The sequence below is a fragment of the Pan troglodytes genome, chromosome 15, assembly GCF_028858775.2.
Source record: "Pan troglodytes isolate AG18354 chromosome 15, NHGRI_mPanTro3-v2.0_pri, whole genome shotgun sequence".
NCBI classification, from domain to species: domain Eukaryota; kingdom Metazoa; phylum Chordata; class Mammalia; order Primates; family Hominidae; genus Pan; species Pan troglodytes.
This window is the reverse complement of record NC_072413.2, coordinates 60,719,859-60,732,773: the sequence shown is the minus strand read 5'-3', so window position 1 is coordinate 60,732,773 and position 12,915 is coordinate 60,719,859. Positions and strand designations below refer to the sequence as shown.

General features: G+C 37.8%; 1 protein-coding gene across 1 annotated transcript in view; it reads left to right on the top strand.

Moving 5' to 3' along the window:
* Positions 1-12,915, top strand: part of KCNH5 (potassium voltage-gated channel subfamily H member 5) — a 343,538-nt gene that overhangs the window by 301,667 nt on the left and 28,956 nt on the right. The gene's annotated exons all lie outside the window — the stretch shown is intronic.

Sequence of the window (12,915 nt, the reverse complement as noted above, 5' to 3'; positions counted from 1 at the left end):
AAAATAATATCAACTTTTACTAGCCAAAATTTCTTCCTCACTCTTTCTCTCTCTGTGGCAATAAACTTTAAAAAGTTCATCCTAAGTAAGCTGCAAATATCACTCATAAGGGTTGATTCTCCTTTCCATGCTTTATGTTATCATTGGGTTGGGGGAGGGGACCAAACATAAGCCACTGCAAGATCCCAGTAAAGATGCAACACCTTTTACAATCTAAAATCTGGATAATTTATTGATTTTGATTCACAGTTGGTTTGGTATATTCGGTTTATTAAAAGTGTGCTACTAGGTGTGCAGGTAGGTTGCAACCACAGGCAGTCTGTATCACAGTTAGAAGTTACTCTACCTGCAATATCACGAGATTTCCCTTAACATGACTTCTTCCAGTCTAAACCAGCCTATTGATTAAGTAGACCCTTGTATTGCCAATTATCCCCTTATCTGAAAATATAGTATCGTCTTTTTAATCTCCTACATTAGAAACATCAAACACCTTACAAAGTTCTTAAGGAATACATGCAAGCCGCTTCATTTATCAGTATGCTTGTTTGTTTTTCTGGGAAAACTCCATTATGAGTCTTCTTTACATAGCAGTCAATATAGTTTGAAATTGTAATGCTGCCCTTAGAAATGTGAGAGGGATATCTTTTACATTAATAAGCATTTTTGCTTTTGTTTCATACTCAGAATAAATCAAGGCACATGTTTGTGACTTCTACTTAAAAATAAGACATTTCTGAAAATTAGCAAAGTTTAGTTAACTAAATAATGGAAGCTGGAAATGAAACTGTTAGAAGCTTCCAATGAGTTCTTTATTTTAAATTGCTGCTCAAAGCTAATCAGTTTGTATTGCTCTAAAGAGACAGGGAGAAGACTTTGCATGTTAGTGGTTATTAATTCTGTTCTTACTAAGTACTATCCAAAAGTGATTTCTTGACACTGAATAATCAGCTGTGCAATGCAGAGTTCACTAACCTGCATTTCTACCTCCATGTTAAATATCTTTTATGTGTAGCTCATCGAAATATATGAATGGAAAGATAAGCTTAATAAAAATAAAGGAAAAAATCAGAATGAGGTTGAAATATAGGGATGTTATCCTTTTGGGCTTATGTCTCTTAAATGTCATGTTTTTCTCTGAACTAGCTTCATGGCTCAGGAAGTTTTTCGGAGTGCCGTGAAAAGAAAGGGCAAGCTTAGGTGTAATGTTAGAAAATCAGCAGGAGAGCAAAATGGGGCGGGGGCTGGACAGCAGGAGGAGAGCAATAGTGGCTAAATTAAAGCTAGAATGAGGCCACCTCTGTCTGACAACCTAGGCCAGAGAAGTGATTGTCACTTGTTTAGCTCCTGAGATCAGACAAGTGTGCGTGTGCACACACACTCAACAAAGATGGACACCGAAAAGATGGCATATAATGACAAGAAGAGTATCTTTCTATAATCAAATATACCCTCACAAATGCCCACATACACATCATCCGTATATTGTGTTCACATGATTGTTTAACAAACATTCATTGATATCTTATTCCTTCCTATAATGAGTCTATCACAGAGGGACTCCTACTTGACCTTTGTTTTTCTTCTGTTGGTTTAACCAGACCTGACCTGTTTAAATGTGTGAATTCTGGGAAGGAAAAGCAGCTTAACTATTTATATGGTCTATATTTGTCTGTCGAGAGGAAAGATTCTTAACAGTGCTGCTTCAGATGTTAAAACATTTCCCTACCCTCCAAAATCATCATCTTACTTTGCTGAAAGGTTTACATTTCATTGTGTTTTATGTTGATTGCCTAGCTATAAAATACCATTAAAAGGCGACTGTAAATCAAAGATAATGTTCTATTGGCATCCTTGAGATATGCAGCAAACTTTCCCTTCAGTTCTTCAAGCACCCTGCAGGTTTATATGACAAAGAGTAACACTCCAAATCCCTGCCATAGCTCTGGGAACATAAATTTTTGCCCACATGTAATGTTTGTGTAGGGCTTTCTTGTACAAGTGTTTTTGTCTGTACAACAGTACCATGATTGAAGCTGGGAGGCCTTTGAGATTTATAGTTTCAATGGGTCACTGAACTCCATATCAAAAGTATTTGTTGATGTTCTGTAGACAACTTAGATATTCTCCAGTGTGTTGACCAATAATCTCTTGTTTTTCAAATGACTCAAATGTTACTGTAGCATTGCCCTCAAAATTTCTTCTCTAAAAATGCCTACATACTCTAACACGCAAAAAAAGAAAAAAAAATTTCTCGCATAAATAGCGTAGTCATTTTGACTGTAGGTTGTTAGCCTACAGATCCTTAGCCAACTGTAGGCTTCAAATAAATCTACTGAACTTTTTAAATAAGATCTAAATATTTTCACATATTGGACAATGGGTCCTTTTGAGAGAGGCTTTGAAAGTTTTATCAGATTCCAAAAAAGTGTGTGACTCTAGAAGTGATTTAACACTGATTTTGATTTAATTCATAAGAAGTGCCAAATACCACTGTCTTTGAATATGGCATGGCAGCATGATTTGTATTGGAGTGAATGTTAACTGTTGACATTTTTAATGTTCACATATTTGGGATGATCCTTAAATATTCATATTGTACCTTAAAATCTAATTATAGATAAAGTTACCACAAATCTAAGTTCTTCTTGAACCCTTTACTTCTCCTGTCCAATTTATTCCCTCTGTCTGGAATGCCCTTACATCCTCTCCCTTTCTCTGCCTGTTGAAGTCCTTTAAGGCCCAGCTAAAGTAACACCATCTCTAAAGACTTCCAGATTTCCTCATTCAGAATTCATCTTTTGCTTCTCCGTAATGCTCTTTCTATGTGCATTCCTTTTATTAAGGGCCCTTTTAAAGTCTAATTTGTATTGAGGCATATGACTGTATATTTCTAACTGGATTGCGAACTGCTATAAACAAGAGACATGTTTTATTAATCACTGCACCCTCCATTAGGCACAGTGCCTGATGGTACTTAAGGAAATGCTTCTTGTTTAACTGTTTGATGAATATCGAGTTGATATCAGATGCCCTAAGTATGATTGTAGGATCTGATAGCGATATAAACACAAACTACGTATTATCCATGGAATACTTACTTGGCAGTTTATTAGCATATGTAAATCATAATGGTCAAGGTAAATTAAAGAAATCATTGTATGACATTTTAAAATGTTTTCTTATTATTTATATGAGATGATACACTTTCAGCCAGTAATACTGAGTCTCATTCACTCATAATGAGCTCTTTGAGGCACCCAGAAAGCTTAACTGCACTGAGTTCTTTCGAATTCGGTTGTCCTCCCTTATCTGCAGTTTCCCTTTCTGTGGTTTCAGCTACCCACAGTCAACTGCAATCTGAAAATGTTAAATGTAAAATTCTAGAAAAAAAACACTTTGTACGTTTTAAATTGTGGGTTGTTCTGAGAAGTGATGAAATCTGAAGCAGTCCAGCTCCATCCCACTGAGGATAGGAATCATCTCTTCATCTGGCATATACCTACTGTGTACACTGTCTGCACATTAGCCATTTAGTAGCCATCTCAGTCATCAGATTGACTGTCATGGTATCACAGTGCTTGTGTTCAAATGATCTTTATTTTATTTAATAATGGCCCCAAAGTGCAAGAGTGGTGATGCCGGAGTGTTATTATAATTGTTTTATGTTATGATTAATTGTTTTTAATCTCTTACTGTGTCCAATTTATGAATTAAACTTTATCATAGGTAGGCCTTTATAGGAAAAATGTATATGGTTCAGACTGTCTGCAGTTTTGGGCATCCACTGGGGGCCTTGGAATGGTCCCCAGTGAATAAGAAGAGACTACTCTATTTTGTTATATATAAAAGTATTTTTAGTAAGTCTTAGCAAGTAATAGCTGTTAATAATGAATGTTGCATTTCATAGCTTCTGTTTTTAGACATTTTAAAGTGGTACTCGACTGGGATTTCTTTTACTTTTTCTTTTTTAGAGCCTATTTTCAGGAAGCCTGACTTCTCAATAATTAAGAATGTCATCTTTTATTACTTACCTCTTAATATACAGAATCACTTTCATTCTATAAAACTCTGAGTAGATTTATTTTTAAAATAGCTCATATTTATATAACACTGTAGAGATTCAGATGCACTTTTTATGCATCATCCAAGGTGATCCTCAGGACAACACCATGAGGTAGGCTGGATTTCTTCTCATTTTAACAGACGAATAAACAGACTGAGACTCTACTTACCTAAGGCCACTTATGCCAGGTAAGTGAGGCAATGGGTATGGAACCCAGGAATTATGACTCCAGTGGTAGTCAGTATTCATTCTGCTACTATTTTGTGCTCCCTCTAAGGTGCAAGATATAACCTATTCATGCAATAGATATGCCTTGTGCACTTTCATGTGCCAAATGCTATATGTTCTAGGTATTTGGGGTACATCAGTAAACAAAGCCAACAAAAAATGAAGTCCTTGTTGAGATTACATTTGTGTTTGGGAGAAAAACAAATAAGTAAAATGTAATCTGTTTGAAGATAGTGAGAGCAATGGAGGAAAATGAATCAGGAAAGAAGGTTCAAGCATTTGTGGAGGGTTGCAATTGTATGTAGGATAATTAGACCTCATTAAAAAACTGTTGCTTGAACAAAGACTTAAAGAAGATAAGGAGCAAGGCTTATGGATATCCAAGGGATACGAGCAGAGGAAATACTGACTATAAAGGACCTGAGAGAAAAGTTTTCTTGGCAAGTTTGAAGGACAGAATGGAAGCCAGTTAGCCTGTACTGTGGTGAGAAAGGAGTAAACAGTGGGATATAAGGTCAAAAGGTGTAGTCTTGGAATTCACTGTAAGCGTAAGAGTTAAAGAAAGAGAAAAGAAACATGAACTGTGGCTCGGCAGTAAAGACAGGTTTACTTTAGATAAAACCTGAGACGGACTTCTGGCCAATTTTTGGTCAGGAGTGCTTTCTCTTACAGACTAAGAGTATATATTGGTTTTAGGGTGAGGGGGCTTATCAGAAGCTTGGAATGTTTCTGTGTGAGGAAGAAGTTTTACGGTGGGGTTGGAATGTCTCTGGGAGGAGGCAAGTTTATCTTTGGGCAGACATCTTTCCGGCCTGCGGGGCATTATCTCAAGGCTGGCATCTTCCTGGCTGGAGGGAGGTTATCTTGGGGCTGGCATGTCTTTTGTCTGGGTGGAGTTTGGAATGTTTCTGTCTGGAGATGTTATTTGTGGTTTATGGTCATGCTGACCTTAGCCATTAGGCTGATGCCCTTTGGATTTAGGCAGCTTTTTTTTTTTATTAAGGTGAACTTTAGAATGAGGGGCTTGTCCAAGATCGCAATGCTCCTCCTCTGTCAGTAAGGACTTTCATTTCTGCTCTGAATGTGATAGGAAGCCAGTGGAGGATTTTGAATAGAAGAGTAATATGATCTAACTTACAGTTTAAGAGGTTTGCTCTTGTTTTCATCTTACATGTCAAGAATAGATTACAGAGGTGGGGGTGGAGATGATGCAGAAGTGTAGAATAGGTGAAGAGACCGGTGAAAAGTCTTGCAACAACCCAAGCATTGGGAATTGCATGAGTTAGCTAGGGCTGCCATAACAAAGCACCAAAACAAACAGCAATTTATCGACTCACAAATCTAGAGCCTTAAAGCCTGAAATCAAGACTTCAGCAGGGCCATAGTCTCTCTGACAGCTCTAGAGAAGAATCCTTCCTTGTCTCTTTTAGCTTCTGTTGTTTTTTGGCAATCTTTTGAGTTCCTGGGCTGGTAGAGGGATCACTCCAGCCATCTGGCCATTTCCCCACTATGTGTCTTCATGTCATCTTCCCACTGTTCCTATCTGTCTCTTTTTATAAAGGACATCAGTCATATTGGATTAGGGTCCATCCTAATAACCATTTTTTGGTAAACTCAATTATCCCTGTAAAGACCTTACCTCCAAGTGAAGTGACATTGAAGATGCTGGGTATCAGGACTTCAACATATCTTTGTTGGAGGACACAGTTTGGAGGACACTGTTATGGAGGATTCATAACAGTGGCATTGGCCAGAGTGGTATCAGTGAGAAGTGGATGGATTGTGGATGTATTTTGAAGGTGGAGTACCGCCTATTATAAATTCCAATAAGTACTAGATATGATTATTTTTGTTGTTAAAATTATTATCCTGATCCCAGTAGTAACAGTACTTATCTGAATGATAACAAGCCCATGTTTGCTTAGGTATTGTGTGAAGAAGACAGTAACAGTGAAATTGAAGAATCTCAGGCATCTAATCCATATCTTCAGTTCAAGGGGTTTCTAGGGTATCTCACATGTTCCTGAGTAGCCTTGCCTTGCTGTTCCCCACTGCCTGCTTTGCCCTATAACCAGGGCTACTATCACTCTTGAGCCCAAGTGAGTCCCTTCCTGATGACAGCTACAGCTTCAGCATTCTTGTCACCCCCTTATATCATCAACATTGGTTTGATTATATCTACTCTTCCTTTTGACTCTTGTGCTACAAAATCCTCCTCCCACTTTCAAACTGAACATCATTAAGCTTTATTTCCTGCAAGAACTCCGATAGGGTGTCAGGTATAAGGATTGGACATCAGCTCTAACACATGGAGACAGATATGACATCTTCCTCCATTTTAAGGCATGTATATCTAGGCTTGCCTGCTCCAAGGACTTGTCTGCACTTGTCTTGACTTCAAATGAGTACATAGTGCAAGACTTTACTGGCACTGTCCTATAATATATCAGAATACGAATTTTTTCATGGATTTTTGAAATGTTTCAATGTATATATTTCTAAATGATGACATTGAGGTTAAAGCATAACAAGGGCTTATTATTAATAATAATTACTTTTAATTATAAAAATTGATGTTAAGTTTTGGCTTTGATTCAAGTAACTGTGCTATGCAGTTGTGAAAAAAGGACCAAGTCATGTTCCCTGCCTTAGAGCACTTAAAGTTTGGTGAGGTGGAGAGAGATGCTAATAGGTAATTTCAATATAAAATTTTAAATTCTTTGAGAGATTATATGGTGTTCTAGGAGCCCATTTGTGGACACTTATGAGCAGGAGGCTAGTGGAGAAGGCATAATGCTAGTGTATGTGGGGATTGGGTAAATAGGGGCAAGAGGAGGGGCTTCCTGGAAAGAAATGATGGTGCTTTCCCTGAAACACTTGGCCAAAGTCAAACAGCATGGTCAAAGGTATCTTAGGGAGAGATGCAGACCTCAAAAGGCATGGAGGCATAAAATATTATGACTTTAACTAGAAACTGTAAGTGGTTTGTTATTAATAGCACAGAAACCATAGGCATGAGAGTTCCAGCTGCTAAAACTGAGGATAGAGGTAAGGGTCAGAGCAGCAGTAAAGCATCCCGTGTGCCTTGAAACAGCTCAAACTAGAGCCATTGAAGGGGTTTAAGCAGTGGATAGAATAGGCAGATTTTCACTTTGGAAATTTCTCTCTGGTGGAATGATGACGGGTGATTTTCGATGAATCATCACTGGAAGCAGATATGTTGGGCGGTGGGGAAGAGAGAGGCGTATAGGATAGCTTAGACTTCAGATTGAATATATTGAGCCATTGGCCAAGAGGGAAATAGAAGTCAGAGCACACAGTATGAGGATAATCATTAGTTAGGATAATGATTTTGGCACATAATTATCTTGGATATGCTGACTTTGAAGTGCCAGTAGAATATATAGATGGTTGTGTCTAACAGATTTGGATAGTGAGATCTGCACCATGTTGGGTATGTTAAATGTCCTGAGAGTGGAGAACCTCACTTGGGAAAAGAACGTAATGTTAAAAGAGCATTGGGTCAAGGACTGAACTATGGGGAGCACCAGTGTTTGAAGGGATGATAGAGAGCCCATGAATGCCAATAAAGGAAGCACAAGAAGATATCATGGTTGCCAAGAGATTTACTGGAAGAGTATAGTGGTCAATAGTGTCAAATGCAGCGGGGTGATCTCCACTAAGTTATGGACTGTGGGCCAAAGAGTGTCCACTGGATTTGTCTATGTGGGAATGAATTATAGTGACCAGAGAGAAAGAAAACAGTTATATGTGGGAATAGTGGCACAAAAGCTAAGTTATGTGGGTTGCTGCCCAAACAGCATGAGTAAAAGTAGTACCTATATGTCTTCGTTTGGGCTGCTGTACTAAATTGCCATATACTGGGGGTTGCTTAAACAACAAATACATATTTCTCACAGTTCTAGAGGCTGAGAAGTCTAAGATCAAGGTACCAGCAGAACAGGTGTCTAGTGAGAGCCTGTTTCCTGGTTTGTGATGACTGTCATCTCATTGTATCCTTATATGGTAGAGGGCAGAGAGAGAAAGCAATCTCTCTCGTGTCTCTTCATGATGGGACACTAATCCATCATAAGGGTTCTACCCTCATGGACTAATTCATCTTCAAATACCATCACAGTGAGGATTAGGGTTTCAACATATGAATTTGGGGGGAAGAGGACATATTCAGTTCATATCACTATATTATATAAACTATTATTTCAAGATAATTGTATCAGACTGGGACCCAGCAGGAAAGAAGCAGCAGATTCTGCTTGGGTAATCTGGGCTTGGCTAAAAAACAGGCTTACTTACAAAGTATGGACAGTCCTTATGGTTTTCCTATGTAAGTAATAGTAAACTATGCATGGGCTAATTATAGCACACCACTATCATTTATTATCCTAAAGAGATGAGAAGAGAGAGAAGGAGGGGGACAAGAAGAAGGAGAGAGAGAGATGAGAGAGAATAGAAGAGAGGAGGGGAGGCAACGAGAAAGAGAGAGAGACAGAAAGAGAGAAACTGTATCAAGACTGTATCAAGAGGGTTGCCTGACAGGAGCTGTGATCCTTAACAAGGAAATTGTTAGCCCATGGAGACATCTCTAGGAGGAGCTGGGATAATAAAGACCCTGGTCTTCACTTTCCTTTCTACCTTATATTTTCTTCTAGTGCTTCCCATTGGTCACACGCAACTGAAAACAAAGCAATAAGTAAGCCCATCAAAATAGTCATACAGGCTAAGATTGCAGAGCACAGGGCTAGGTAGGGAAGGGTGGGGAGTAGCTCTGGATAGGGTAAATATATTCAGCACAAAATCATTTCGGATAGAGAAGAGGATATTAGTTAAAGTGGCTGCAAATTTAAAGGAAACAATTGAGTTTTAACTTTTGTGAGTTTTTTTTTTTCCTTTATCAGGAGGGGAGAGAGGAGCTAAAAGCCGAGGTAAGTGATACCAATAAAAAGGAAGTTAAAGCTACTTTATGATATAAGGATATAACTGATGCAGAAAAGTCTTGACAGATTCAGACAATCAGATAAGGAGCCACAGTAAAATGATTGGCTTTAAACAGAAGGAAGAAAATTTTATTTCCTCCAAGGGAAAGGAAAGAGAAAAAGAAGCATGGTTGTGTTCATTCTATAGGTGGAGAGGGGAACAGATGGGAGAGGCAAGAAATTGAGAGAGCTGATTGCTTTGCCCCAATTTTCCTGATACAGAAGGCATAAACATGATATGCCTTCTGCTGATAGCAAGAGGTGGGGATCTGTGTGGATTTTGAAGAGAGTTTTGACTAATTGATACAGTCACTGAAGGATGCAAAAGAAGGAGTTGGCCAAGAACAAGAAAATTTTATGGGAAGCCCTATGGCCAAGAACAAGAAAATTTTATGGGAAGCCCTATTGATGGCTAGAGTTTCTACACGATCACATGTGCCCTTATGTGTGGCTGAGGAATTTTCTCATTCAGTGGTGTGTGCTCAACAGCCTGAATGTGTAACTCAAGAAGGCTAGTTGAAGGGATAATTTAGCATCAGAGTTTTATTAGATTAGTTCAATGGCAGGGCAGAACCAAAGGGAAGGAGGCCATTGGTGATCATTCCTCAAAATCCATTTTAAACAGCTGACATCATTTTATTTTCCTCTTATTCTTTTGGGGGCTATTTTTAAAAAATATATTTGCAACACATCTAAACCTGTGGCAATGGTGGCATTCTTAGAACTATTTCATAAAGTTCAGGTAACAAAATTCCTACAAGTATTATAATTAGCATTTTCATTCTTAGTACAACAAATATCTTCTGAAGATTAAAGCAAATATTGCAAAAGGCAGACGAATTCAGGTGAGGTTCAAATTTTAGTAGAAAATTGTAGTATGTTTATATACCTATATTCCAGGTGTAAACCATCAACAGTTTGCTATATCCATGCAGCATATAGTTAACGAATTAATGTTGTATTTCAAAAGGAAGAGAACTACACTGAACTTCAGTGACATTTTCCCTTCATTTCTTCCCCATCAATGTGATTAGTATTTTTTTAATTTTTAATTTAATTTTATTTATTTTTTAATTTATTATTATTATTATTTTTAGACAGAGTCTCCCTCTGTTGCCCAGGCTGGAGTGCAGTGGCGCGATCTCGGCTCACTGCAACCTCTGCCTCCCAGGTTCAAGAGATTCTCCGGCTTCAGCCTCCCAAGTAGCTGGGATTATAGGCACCCACCACCAAGCCCAGCTAATTTTTGCATTTTTAGTAGAGATGGGGTTTCACCATATTGGCCAGGCTGGTCTTGAACTCCTGACCTCAAGTGATCCTCCTGCCTCAGCCTCCCAAAGTGCAGGGATTACAGGTGTAAGCCACTGCGCCTGGCCTGTGATTAGTATTTTTTAAAGTAGCCAATTATAATTTTCAATATCCTACAAATGCTATTTTTTACAAATAAAATAAATTCAGTGGAAAATAGTCTTGTTAGAAAGGAGTTCTACATGCTATAGCTACCACCTTCCATCTATACTAAGTGTTTGGAATGTAGTTAAATACAACCCAGTTGTAAATTATTCCTTTGTGGTTTTACTCTACCAGCTTTTGATATATGTGTCTTTGCATGGGAGATAAACTTTGCCCACCAGTAAGATAGATTTTAATTCTACATAATATCATCCCATTAGAAATGAAGATTTCTGTCAGTCTATTATGTTATCAGATACATTTAACAAATAAACACTCCCCTGTTGTTGTTCTTGATAGATGAGGAAAGAGGTTTCTTGCTTCTGCTAATATCAAACAAGATAAAAGAATTTGGAGAGAAATCTCTTTTCATATAGTGAAGAGTAACAGAAGGAAACTAAAGAAGAGGAATGTGAGTCATGCAAATTGATTAGTATGTTATTGATTGTAGTAATTGATCCATGGTGGGCCTTACTGCTGTAAAATTATTGATTTTGTTCTCTTTCAACCATTTCCTTCATAGCTATCCAAGGAGGTAGGATAATAATATCTACAGAAATCTCTACTTTCTAAGGCAATGCTTGAAATTAAATAAATATGCTGTAGCAGCTACTTTATTTTGGCTTTAGCAAAATAAGGATTAGAAGATAATACTTTATCCACGTTTCTTGTCCATTAAATCCTAAAACTGTATTTTCATTTTTAAATATAAAAGGAAATGCCTAGAGTAACTATGTATTCTTGCACAATCTGGAAGCAAAGACCTGGTTTGTATGCCAAGAAGTGTAGATTATTTTAATTTTATTTTTTACTTCAATTTTATAAAAAAGTTTATATGACAATAAGACTAAGTCAAACTGAAAATTCACAGAAAATTCATCAGGTTTGTTTTTAAAAAGAAATGACCACTACTAAAATCAACCTATCCCCAAATTTAAGTATTGTAACACGGTAACATTATAATTCTTATTTATATAACAATTCAAAGCAAGTGTTTGGTGGACAGCCTTTCATTGTGTGATTCAGGGACCCAGGGCCTCTCTTCTGCTGGCTTCTTTGTCCCCTAGATGTACTGGTGCTTCACTTCTAGCTGACAGCAAAAGAGTGGGTTTTGCAGAAAATTTATAGTAGGCTAGACCTGGACATGTCACATTATTTCTGCTCATGTTCCCTTAGCTAGAGCTCAGCCATGTGGCAATTCCTGTCTCTAAGGGAGGCAAGGAAATGTCATCTAGCATTGTGCAAAGGATGAAGAGGAAATAGTTTGGGGATCTTAGTCATCTCTGCCATAGAGATTGACTCTATGGCTTATCCTTCTTACACCTAGAACTCAGAGTAGACAATAGCAAGTCTCATCCAGGCACAGTATCTCATTCAAAGTCCAGGATTTCCAGGCAACATGCAGTTCTGTTGCTCAGGTCTGGAAACTCAATAGTTGTTTTGAGACATGTTAAAATTGAGATCCCTACTGGCTATTTAAGTGGAGATGTTGAGTAAGTCGCTAAATATATGTAGTGTTCATATGTCCTCCTTTGCCCAGGACAGTGCTGATTTATGTCTGTAGTCCTGGAATAATTATTAATAGCACCTTCATCTCTAAAATGTATTAAGTTTAGATGATACATTATATGGATATAAGAATCTGGAGTTTAGAGAAGAGACTGTAACTATATTAAAAAGTGTTATTAATCAAGCTATAGCTGTTATTTAAAGTGATGAAACCTCAGGTACTATGACAGTTAGAATCAGGAAGAGGAAGAAGATCCAGATAAGGTGACTGAGGCTGGTCACTGACCAAGGACTAGCATATGAGCTAGGAGAGTGTGGGGGTTACATAGCCTTGGGAAAAAGAAAACACAGTGAATGCACTCATGGAACTCACTGTTTCTGGGGAATAATTGAAATTTTTAAAAGTAAACTAAAAATTATCTTTCTAGATTAACTTTTCATCTCTTAGTCTCGAGAACACTTGACTTCAAGTACATATTATAGAACGGCTCAAGGTTCTTTAAATGCCCCATGCTCTTAGTCTTCTGCCCCTGTCTACTAACTGTGTCTCTCTGCCCCGTTCCTTCTAGGCTTTATCCTTTTGATGAATTCCTACTATATTAATAACTAATACTGACAAAGAGAATGCATTTCATGTATTAGTTACACTTCAAAGTTCTTCAGATC